The sequence below is a fragment of the Mytilus trossulus genome, chromosome 9 (assembly GCF_036588685.1).
Source record: "Mytilus trossulus isolate FHL-02 chromosome 9, PNRI_Mtr1.1.1.hap1, whole genome shotgun sequence".
Classification (NCBI taxonomy): domain Eukaryota; kingdom Metazoa; phylum Mollusca; class Bivalvia; order Mytilida; family Mytilidae; genus Mytilus; species Mytilus trossulus.
Window position 1 is genome coordinate 7,147,343 of NC_086381.1, and position 12,033 is coordinate 7,159,375.

Genomic DNA, 12,033 nt, shown 5'->3' on the forward strand with positions numbered 1-12,033 from the left:
GTTTCGTTTAACTGTTGACTAAGATCATATATAGGCATTTGTTACTGACAACGAGTTAACTATAAAAATTCAAAGCATGGAATAGTCGTCTGGAAAAGTAATGCTACCCGTCTTACTAGAAATTATTGTTTATAGGGCTCCCTGTATTAAGTTCAGAAAAAAATGTTCTTCTCTTTGTTAAATACACCCTATCTTCTGCAAGACACTCGTGTTTAGCTTTTATGTAAGGATATCGAATGTAACAGCCATGCTTTGTCATGCGGACAACAATGGAGCTGTTTAACCGATGCCTGCACTTGTCCATACATTACAATTCCCATTGTTTGAAGACCGTCATTGCAGTCTTGGCAATAAAACTTGAGACCAAATCAAGTTGTGTCAGGCAAATCAATATATAACCTTGACATAAATTGAACAAGCTTAAATGATGAAAGTAACCTAGTTAGATATTATATATATATATCATTTCCCAATGTGCACTATAATATACCTGGGAGGATCTTCAAATCTTATAATTCTTCACCTTAGAGATAGTTAGAGATAGTTAATCCATCGGTAAAAACAAACCTACCACAAAATTTTCACTCCCGACCTTTTCAAAGCCAAGTTTGCTCCTCCCGGTCGTTCCATAATCACATTCTTAATAATTGAAGACCTAACAATCCAAACCCTTATAGGAGAATCAGCAACAAACACACAATTGAATGGGAATTCGTATATGTAACGATACAAGCTATCTCCATATATAGATATAGGAAGATGTGGTATGAGTGCCATTGAGACAAATCTCTACCAAGTCACAATTTATAGAATTAAACCATTATAGGTCCATACCTATGGTGAATGAGTTCGACGAACAACGAGCATATTTATACCTAAAGCATGTATAGATATTTTGAGTATTGTAGAAAATTGGTATTTAGTCAAACTAGCTAACCATCAAAAGACAAAATAGCGGTCCACCTACTACAAGTCTATCTGGCAAATAGCAATGCAATAAAAGCCACTGGACAAATACCTTTGTCTAATTGCGCAGGAATGTGTATGGTTAACCCTCTACCAAACTGATCGGTCTTAGATGAAACCAATTGAATTTCTACATATTTCTTGTAAATTTTGACATCATTCTTGATTTAAACATAATTTTTAAAACATGTATTGCTCATATTTTGAACTGTCAACTCCCCAAACATGAATAAAAAGACCATGTCAAGCCTAGGAAAAAAACGCCTGTAATAGCCTAGCTTTGTATGCAGAACTTCATATACCTGATAATATTGACAAAATACGATGCAATTTCTCTTAAAAAGTCAGCCTAGTGTCCATCTGAAGCAACCTTGAACACTCAAAACCATCGCTTACTATAAATTTAAGTAAAGTCTTCATAATCAATTAGCGTATTGTAAATGCTTAAGCCTGATCAAGCCTGATCGATGTGTACTAATTTAACATATATGCAGTAAGAGCAACAAAGTCTAGCAAGGACGAAAGCCATACTTTGGCAAAACCTAAATCTTTCCTGAAACTGTTTAACGAATTTAAAGCCCGGGTAAACTTGTCTGTACTATCAACTATCGAATTGTTTATTTGAAAGTCTATTCAAGTTTCGAAATGACCATATGAAAGTTCATAGGAATGTCTGGTATAATAAATGCTTCCGGTCCCAATATACGAGAACGGATCACCCGAAAACGAGACAGAGAATGCACACCTGCATTACTTGAGCCTGGAAAATACAACGCTCGAATCTGAAAATATTTACTCATTAATAACGTCAATACTACAGGACGAAACAACATCATTATTAAATTTGATTTTGATATTTGCTTGTTATTTATCAAATATAGTGCTGGGTTTTAATATATTCTTAATAAATAAAAAAAAAATGTTGCTAAATTGAGAGGTTCAAATTAACATTTAACAAAAATTTAATAAGATTAAAAGTATCCAATCCCAGCACTTGATTGATTTTACATGATAATACGAATTTCCGTAAGGTAGCACAATACAAAGATTTTATAACTCCAACTACCAAGTTTTAAAATGCTGTAACTTTCTTAATAATGCTTGAAAATTTATAAAAGTGGTAGTTTTGGATAGCTAACAGATTACTCTTTCAAATTAATACAATGTTAGCATTTTGCAACAATTATGTAACCAATTATAATGTTAACGGTGTCTAAAATATTTTTCATAAAATTTCCACTTTCAAATGAAATTAGCTTCTGCATAGATATCCCTAGAGGCTTGATTTTATTATATGTTGTTCCTATGGCCATTATCTACAAAAGAGTGTCTCAGATTTCAGATAGAATGTATAGAACAAATTTTACACCTAATTGAACATTATCTTCTTTTATGTGGTTAGGATGTTAAACTAATTTGAGATTTATGAGATAATAGAATACCATAGAGACAATCTGAGACACCCTTTTGAAGCCCATGATGTGTTGATTAAGATTTCGTTAAAATTTTCTATATAGTTAAAGAGATGAAAGAGCTAAATTCATTCAAGTGACCTTACCCAGATTTTGCCACTAATTACATAATAATTGATTACATAATGATTGCATAATAAAAATATTACATTCATTTAAAAGATTAATCTTATATCTATCTATATGTACCTCTTTTATTATTTTCTATGCATTCATAAGAAAGTTACAGCATTTCGAATGATAGTGATTGGAAGTAAAAAAATCTTTGTATTGTGCTACCTTAAGACATTAAATTTATTTGCGGTAGTTTAATTTAATCTTTTTTTTTTTTTAACCTTCATATGATAACCTTAAGCCAAAAGTAAACCCCTCAGCCGGAGATAGGAATCTACACTTTTGTATAACATAAATCCATGGCTAAAAATGCGTCTGTTTTTCCTAAATATCGACGTCAAAAGGAGGATTACGGGTAAATCAATCACTTGCAAAGATCGATAATCCAACTAGAAACCAAATACTATTACTTGACGAAGTAGTATAACGACGGACAGTGGTATGAGCACTACCGATAACTGATTTAAAATTTAGATTTTAAATCCTATTAAGATCATTCAAAATGACGGAAAATCGTAAAATAGCAAGATTCAAAACAGAATAAAAACATTTGCAAGAAGATATTGTTCATGATTTGTTCGCATATAAAGAAACACCTTGTAGGCTGAAATTTAAAGTTAAATAACTTTAAACTTACCTGGTTTCTTAAGTTTTCGGCCATATTCAGTTAAAAACATGATGATTTCAACCTTCCCATTTCCTAAAAAAATCTAATTTTACTAGAACACACCCGCGAAATCGCGGGCATATACAGCTTGTGAACTGTTGTAGGATGATTTTTTGTAAAAGATAATTATGTATGGAGAATTACATTAAAGGTATCAAAAGCCCTCTCTCTTTATCCAAAGTCCGATATTTGTTTCCCATCTGTTATTGTTTCTGGCCTACGACCACAATTATTCTTCTCCTTTGCTACAATTTTTCGTTTGGTAAAAGTCAAATCAAATTAAAAATTTGAACCGTTTCAAACATGAAGTAAATGTAACTGCTTATATATAGACCATTATTAGTCTAAAAAATATGCTTCTATGACAATCCATCAGTGCTTTTTTTTGAGAGCCTTATTAACATGCCAATGGTAGAATTTGAATCATGTATAAATGAATAATAACGACTAAGGCTAATTTAAGGGGTTGTCGGAGGGGAAATCCCGGGCTTAGAACCATGAAATCCCGAGATGCAGAATTTAAAGAAATTCATATCCCGAAATCGAAAAATATATTCCGGATCCCGTAAGGATTAATCCCCAAATCCCGAGCTTAAAAACACCCGATCCCGACGCCCCAAAAAACTCCTGCTAACCTCTAATCTCTACCTTACTTTCATTTTTGCCAAATCACTTTTTAACAATAAATTTTTATGCCCCAATTATTGGCATTATATTTTCTAGTCTGTGCATCCGTGCGTTCGTTTGTTAGGTCGTCCGTCTCGTCCGTCTGTCCCACTTCAGGTAAAAGTTTTTGGTCGAGGTAGTTTTAGATTAAGTTGAGCATGTTTTACATATTTCAATATATATATGCAACTGGTATGACCCCTTAAATAGTAAACATTTCAAAGAAAACAGTAGACAAATCAGGGACGTTCTATACTAACATAAAAATTCCCTGAAAGAATACAGAGAGTCGCTATATATTAAAGTAGTATAATCGTAGTTTACATGTAGATAAACGCGAAAAATATTTGTCCTCTCTAAAGAGGTAGAATAGTTGTGATTCTTGCGATCTAAACACCATGATATGGAGAACGCTCTACGATTGGTTGTACTTGTGTCACATGTTTTACTTATTTTAATATATATGCAATTGGTATGACCCCTTAAATAGTAAACATTTAAAAAAAAAACAGTAGACAGAATACAGAGAATCTCTATATATTAAAGTAGTATAATCGTAGTTTACATGTAGATAAACGCGAAAAATAATTGTCCTCTCTAAGGAGGTATAGTAGTTGTGGTTCTTGCGATCTAAACACCATGATATGGAGAACCCTCTGATTGGCTTATCTATTTTTCATTTTTGTTATTTATCATACGATTGGTTGTAGTTGTGCATGTTTCAAACCGGAAGTATGATCTATGACTAAAAGACAGTCTGTTGACGGAATCATATCCGGACTCATTTTTTGTCGTTTTTCTCCCAAAATAACTCAATCTGAATAGTCATAAGAATGGATGACAAATGCGACTATACATGTTATCGTTATGACACAGAGGCATGATGATTGATTTATTGTGGAAGGAAGAGAAGCGACACCAAAAATGAGGTCTTCTCGTTTAATAGTATAGAAGCATTTTCCCTAAAAATTACTCATCATTTTTGTAAATTTCCGCCAAAAGAAGTTTTTAAAGATACATTAGTTTGGGATACATGACGGAAAATGACAAGACTATCCGCAAATCTAAAATAAATCATTTTTCAATCTTAAGCTTAAGCAAGGACTTAAAATAGACGTCTATATATGTCCCTGGCTTAAGGGAAGTAATTTGATCAAAAGGGACAAAGTCACGTTCTGCAAATCATTTGAATAAAGTACCTTTGATTTTGCATATGTTAATAAATAATCAAAACGCAAAACATCGTACTAAATTTGCAAAAATGTTACCTTTTTGATTGACAGAATAATTATATTCATGCAGGTCGGAAGGTGGCAATGAACTGACAAAATCGCATTCAGGAATCACTAAGATCCTCGAAACGCGCAAGTTCAAGATATGTTTTTGTTTTGCAAGGAATTGCGTTGTTGTCTGTTTGTGCAGATCATTCGTTATTCCGTCAATACTGGATGAAGTTTATTGATTCTTCTATTATATGCATGTATTTCATATATTTTCTTTGTTGATTCCAGCAAACAGTAAAATTACAAAAATACGGAACTCGGAGAAAAATTTACAAAGGAAAGTCCCTAAAAAGAAAATACATGTAATAGTATTCACCATTTTATACAATACAAAATACCGGTACCTGCACCAAGTCAGGAATATGACACGAGCAGTTGTAGTCCACTAGTTTTATGCGTTTTGTCAATTGTTTTTTTGTCATTTATTGAGGGACTTCCTGTTTTGCATTTTCCATGGAGTACAGTTTTTTTGTGATTTTACTTTTCATAGATATAGATTTGTGCATATTTACTTATGTCTGCACTCTTTCTTTTATACATTTTAGAATACTACTATGAATGTAAGTATACGCATGTTTATATATGTGTTTCAATGTGCTTTTATGCTAGCTTTTGTAAATGATACTGCAAATGAGCAATGAATACAAGCCTAAACATACCTGCCTTTCTCTATTTATCCTCAAAACAGGGAAACTAGTATCTGTCATGTTACCAACAAAGGATTTTTTTTACTATGTTACATCCTTGAATAAGCATTGGATAATTTAATACTAAGAAGTCAATGTAAAATATTTCAGAAACAAATAATAGAATTAGTTCAACGTTTATAGACAACCTGCCGTATATTCACGTGCATATTAATTTGTTTTATGTAGATAATCGCACGCTTCTGTATGATTGATAAATTACTTTTGCACGGATAGTTTCTAGTTGTGGGTTGAAAAAAAAGATGTATTTATGTCTCATGACAATTGTATTTTCTTTCTTATACAATTTTCACAAGTACAGATAATTGTGCATTTAAAGTATATTTGAAATTACATACACTATCAGTATATCACATAGTTTTACATACTTTAACTACATAAAGAAGTATCAAACATTTATAACCTAACACGAAGTACGTTTACGAAGCAGGAGATCCTGGAAAACCCCAAATCGGTTCTAATCTCTTTTGGTGTTAATCCAAAGGACGAATACCAGGATATTTCATCCTTATATCGGATACCTAAGCTACACAATAATCATTTTAAGGAAAGGTATATTGAAGATAATTCTAAGTGTTTCACTAAACCCCGTTCTAAAGTTTTTACTCCTACAATGTATACTCACTGCAGTCAAAGAAAAACTTCAGAAGTATTCAGAAACGGCATATTCAAGAAGTGGTGTTAAACAGATGTGAATACTGATAAAATTTAAAAGAGTTATTTGTGAATTAACAATCTCAATAATTAAAACATTGTAAATTGTACCAACAATGAAACCATGATTTTTCAACTCTTTATACAACTTTTCCACTTACTAAACTTTCAGCTCGACTGAAAGAACTCGTTAGCTTATGTTTCTTTAACAAAAATAGTACTAGACGTTTTAAATATCTAGTTTTGTGCTGGAATTCAGCTAACTTTGTGAAAATCATACAGAGTCAAGGAGAAAATATACCGACGGAGATATCATTGCCATGGTGGACTTTTTAATTGACAACATATTTGTTGAATTTGGAAGTTTGGTCTTCCAACAGACTATTGGAATCCCAATGGGTACCAATTGTGCTCCTCTACTTGCAGATTTGATTTTGTATTCCTATGAAGCAAAATTAACCATGCAAGGGCTTGCACATAATGGAAAAAAGATATTAGCACAGTCTTTTAATTTCACTTTTCGGTATATTGATGATTTACTGTCTCTAAATAATATTAGATTCAGTAATCACTTACATTTAATATATCCAAGTGGACTTGAAATTAAAGATACTACCGACACAGATAAATATGCTTTCATATTTAGACCTTTTTCTCGAAATGACTTCTGATGGTAGGTTGAATTCCAAAATTTATGACAAACGCGATGATTTTGATTTTCCTATAATAGTCAACTTTCCATTTCTATGTAGCAATATCCCAGCGGCACCATCATATGGAGTATATGTGTCTCAATTGATACATTACTCTAAAGCTTGCTCGAAGCACATTGGTTTTGTTAAACAAGGAATACTGCTTTCTCAAAAGTTGCTAAGACAGGGCTATGAATCAATCAAATTAAGGTCATCACTCAAGAAATTTTACAATCGCCACAATGAGCTGATTGACCACAAAATTGTGTCAGAAATCATATCTGAAATTCTTCCCAAGTCATTATAACCTTTCATTATCACCGAACTGAACAAAAAAATAACACGACGGGTGCCGTAATACAGTGCAGGAAATGCTTTCCCTCCGGGAGCACCTGATTTCACTCCCGGTTTTTAGTGGAGTTCGTGTTGTTTCTTCATTATTATTTATAACTGTTGATGTAAATGTCCTTTGGTTTTGTGATTCTTTGTTTACTCCTTGGTTTTAATTGTTATAGTCTTCTATACATTTTCAGTTTTTCAGTAATATTGAGGAATTTGTTTTTTTTAGTTCAGAAAATTTAAAGCATGTTTTCTATCCTGGAAATTTCAGTAATTTGTCAGTACTGTAGATTTTGATAATTTTACTGTCAGTAATATTTATTACAACTGATTGAGGCATTGGAGATGCATTTGATAAATTATATAGCCATATTCTTTATGTGCCTGTTTCAAGCCAGGACTTTTAACTTTTGATCGTCATTCACAACTCATTACATGTTGTCGTTTATAATTAGTGTTACTGTGGATTCATTTTTGTCGTAGATAACAATTTTCTTGGATTGATTGAGGAAAACTTGCATTCACCGCATACAAAGCCTAAATACAATTTAAATTCTTAAAACATTTAAATTCGTGGTTCACATCTTCCCACGAAACCCACGAATAATATTCATTCAACAATTTTATTTCAATTTTAGTTTCAGACAACAGATCACGCAGGCGTAGTGATCATAACGAGTTAAACCAACAATGGCTTGATGGTAAGCTATTCATTATTCACTAGAACATATGTTTTGTTGTTGTATTCTTACATAATTAGGTCTTTCCACCTTTCCGTGGAAAGACCTATTGAATTTGTTCTGATTATTAGGTCTTTCCACTTTTCCGTGGAAAGACCTATTGAATTTGTTCTGATTATTATTTTTTTTTTTTTTTTTCTTCCGCCTAAATTTTTTTCTTGCGTAGTATTGATGTTTCAAAAGATGTCGCTTAGATATTTGGAATATGATGTCGTATAGTTTATACGCTTTAAAAATTTACAACTGCGTAACAAAATACTTTACGTTGTAAGAGTTATCTCCCCAAACACTGTTTTTCTTGTGGCCACTACTCCTTCGCAACCGTTAAGGATAATGACAAATTTATTTTACCAAATTGCTCGTTACATCTTCAGGATTAGGATATTCATTTGGACCGAAGCTTTATGGAGACTCCATATGAGAGTTATTCCCCCTTTTCCATTAACTTAAGTGATATGCATTTCTAAATGGAAAACCATAAGTGATAAAGACATAGGGTCTTTAGATTTGAGGTCCTTGGTCCAAAAAAATAAAAATGAGGTCAAGGTCAAAGGTCAAGGTCATATTCTAAATTTTGATTTTGGCTTATTTTCATTTATTTTCAAATACCTTATGACAAATCGACAAATAATTTTTCATAAATTGTTAGTTGCGACATGTCCTTACTTGTATATTTGGTTGAAAGGGTGCGCAGACAATAAATGGGAGTTTTTGCCCATCTTAGATTTGGAATTACGCGTAAAGTGATATTACTAATAAACCAAACATATTTAAGACCTAGCGTCTTTTGATTTAAGGTCCTTGGTTTGTGAACTTGAAATTGAGGTCAAGGTCATAGGTTAATATGACGTTCTAGATTTTGACCTTTGCTTTAAATTCATATAAATACATCATAAAACCATAGGAACTAACATTTTAAACTGATTTTTCATATTTCAATATCAAAATAGATCTTTACTAGTGGAAAGACCTACAATTGTTCTCTGAACAATTGGTTTTTAATTATTATTATTATTTTTTTTTTTTTTCTTCCGCCTAATTTTTTTTCTTGCGTAGTATTGATGTTTCAAAAGATGTCGCTTAGATATTTGGAATATGGTATCGTATAGTTTATACGCTTTAAAATTTACAACTGCGTAACAAAAAACTTAACATTGTAAGAGTTATCTTCCCAAACACTGTTTTTCTTGTGGCCACTACTCCTTCGCAACCGACAAAGATTACGACAAATTTATTTTACCAAATTGCTCGTTATATCTCAAGGATTAGGATATTCATTTGGACCGAAGCTTTACGGAGACTCCATATGAGAGTTATTCCCCCTTTTCCATTGAATTAAGTGATATGCATTTCTAAATGGTAAACCATAAGTGATAGAGACCTAGGGTCTTCAGATTGGAGGTCCTTGGTCCAAAAAAATAAAAATGAGGTCAAGGTCAAAGGTCAAGGTCATATTCTAAATTTTGATTTTGGCTTATTTTCACTTATTTCCAAAAACCGTATGACATATCAACAAATAATTTTTCATAAATTGTTAGTTGCGACATGTCCTTATTTGTTTATTTTGGTTGAAAGGGTGCACAGACAATGAATGGGAGTTTTTGCCCATCTTACATTTAGAATTATGCGTAAAGTGATATTACTCATTAACCAAACATATTAAAGACCTAGGGTCTTTTGATTTAAGGTCCTTGGTTTGTGACCTTGAAATTGAGGTCAAGGTCATAGGTTAATAGGACGTTCTAAATTTTCACCTTTGCTTTAAATTCACATTAATACATCATAAAGCCATAGGAATCAACATTTTAAACTGATTTTTCATATTTCAATATCAAAATAGATCTTTACTAGTGGAAAGACCTTCAATTGTTCTCTGAACAATTGGTTTTTAATTATAATTAGAATTCTTTAACTGTATATGAAAGAAAGCTATTTAGATTTGAATGGACGAAATTAAAGAGTATTGTTATATGTCAACGAGAGCACCACCAACAGACGGACGACTATCAATTACCGTACAGAGTCTATAAAATTTGTACAATTATTATTTTTAACCACCAAATTTGTACAGTAAACACCGAACGTTTTAAACAATGTAAACTTGTTGTATCAAATTCGACAACTGCTGATTTTTTTGGCGACATTAAAAGGAAAAGGAACAATTAGCAGATTTAATATCAGTTTTACAATCTCAATCACCTCTTCGTATCCCACTCAGAGAACAATAATTTGTTCATCCATCAATCTAACATACGGCTACAATACATATATACATTTATTCGTTAAACGTTTAAATTCGTGGTTCGCATGTTCCCACGAAACCCACGAATAATATTCATTCAACAATTTGATTTTTTTTAATCTAAGTTTCAGACAACAGATCACGCAGGCGTAGTGATAATAACGAGTTAAATCAACAATTGCATGATGGTAAGCTATTCATTATTCACCGGAACATATGATTTGTTGTTGTAGTTTTACATAATTATCATTAGATTTGTTTAACTGTATATAAAATAAAGCTATTTAGATTTGAATGAAAGAAAACTAGAGTATTGGTATGTCATTGAGAGCGTCACCAAAAGAAAACCGAAATAAATCCAAACATACCATTTTCAACAAACAGACGAAAAACTATCAATTACCGTACACTATAAAGTTTGTACAATTATTATATTTAACCACCAAATTTGTACAGTAAACACCGAATGTTTTGAAACAATGTAAACGTGTGGTATCAAAGTCGACAACTGCTGATTTTTTTGGCGACATTTAAAGGAAAAGGAACAATTAGCAGATTTAATATCAGTTTTACAATCTCAATCACCTCTTCGTATCCCACTCAGAGAACAATAATTCGTTCATCCATCAATCAAACATACGGCTATAATACATATATACATTTATCATTTGAATCTGTACATTTTGTTTTAAACACACGTTGTTGTATCGTACAGGGCAATATCCATTAAGTCAATATTAACGTTAAACCATTAGCATTTATAAATTTTGCACAAGAATTTCAACAGACAATTTCTGATTTGGTGTCATAATTCGTTGTGTGTTTTTTTTTCTTCCAAAAAAACCCAAATCGTATGAATGGATGGATTGGACAACTGGTTGTTGGGTTGCTGCCTCCCCCCCCCCCCCCCCACACACACACCATTGGTTATCTTTAAAGACATTTTGTCGTTTTTTTGTTATTATCTTGAATACTATTATAGATAGAGATAAACTGTAAACAGCATTAATGTTCAGGAAAGTAAAATCTTAACATAAGACAACATGACCAAAATGGTATGTTGACCACTTAACGAGTTATTGCCCATATAGTCAATTTTTAACAATTTTCATTAATTAGGTAAATTCTATATCTGTATCTAAAGTTTATTATAGATATAGAAACTTGTTAGTAGCAAGAATGTTCAGTTAAGCAAGATTTACAAGCACATCACCATCACCAAAACACAATTTTGTCATGAATCCATCTGTGTCCTTTGTTTAATATGGACATATACCAAAGGTGAGCGACACCTGCTCTATATAGCCTCTAGTTTAAATATCACATGTCAACTTATTTAGGATAATTTCAAAAAAGTGAAATCAAAAGAAACAAATTATAGGCTGCTAAGCATTATTATCTTATTTCATATTATTCCTAGTGGGGATACAGGTTTAATGAATTAATTTTTCCCACTAACATTTATAAAAATATGATGCATCAAACTTCAAA